Genomic DNA, 760 nt, shown 5'->3' on the forward strand with positions numbered 1-760 from the left:
TTTAACCGGAGAGATAAAGCTCATAGTTCTGGGTGAGTAATTTCTATATTTCTAACTTTCCTTTGCCAAATTAGATGTTTACTTTATTTCAATTCAATTCTGATTCTCCCACATTCAAATCCATTAATGAAACAGTTCATTTATTTGTTTCTCATGTAAAACAACCTTACACTGGAGACAGAGCCGGTGTCTGATGTAGTCATCAAGTCCAGCATGCCTGAGGCAATCGAGCAAAATGACACTGTGGTTCTGACCTGCTCCGCCAAAGGCTCCTTCCTCAAGTTCACCTGGCTCAACGGCACCACGCCCATCGTGGCCGACGGCAATCGGCTGTCAGTGGAAGAGGTCAGATTCATAATTAATAATATAATAATATTAAATATATAATTATAAACGTATCTTTAAGTCTTATCTTTTATTTTTAACGGGTTTTTTTAAATAATAAATGTGTATTGATCATACTGTAAATACTACAGTTATTATTATTTGATCCTGCATGGAACAAATAACGATTTTATATCCTTTTTTTTTTGCCAATACGGACGTAAAATATGTCTTAAAGTACATTCATAAAGGTCTCAAACAGTCTTGTTTACAAGAACACCCTCTGGGTACCTTTCTTTTTTAATTGTTTTTTTACATTTGTATTTATTTCGTTAATGAAAGTATAACTCATGTATTTTCTGTTTTTGGACTAAATTACAGAAGGAGCTGTCCAGTACACTGACCATCAGAGATGTTTACAGGACAGACCTGGTTG

The sequence above is a fragment of the Morone saxatilis genome, unplaced genomic scaffold (assembly GCF_004916995.1).
Source record: "Morone saxatilis isolate NCDOM2014 unplaced genomic scaffold, NCSU_SB_2.0 Contig9, whole genome shotgun sequence".
Classification (NCBI taxonomy): domain Eukaryota; kingdom Metazoa; phylum Chordata; class Actinopteri; family Moronidae; genus Morone; species Morone saxatilis.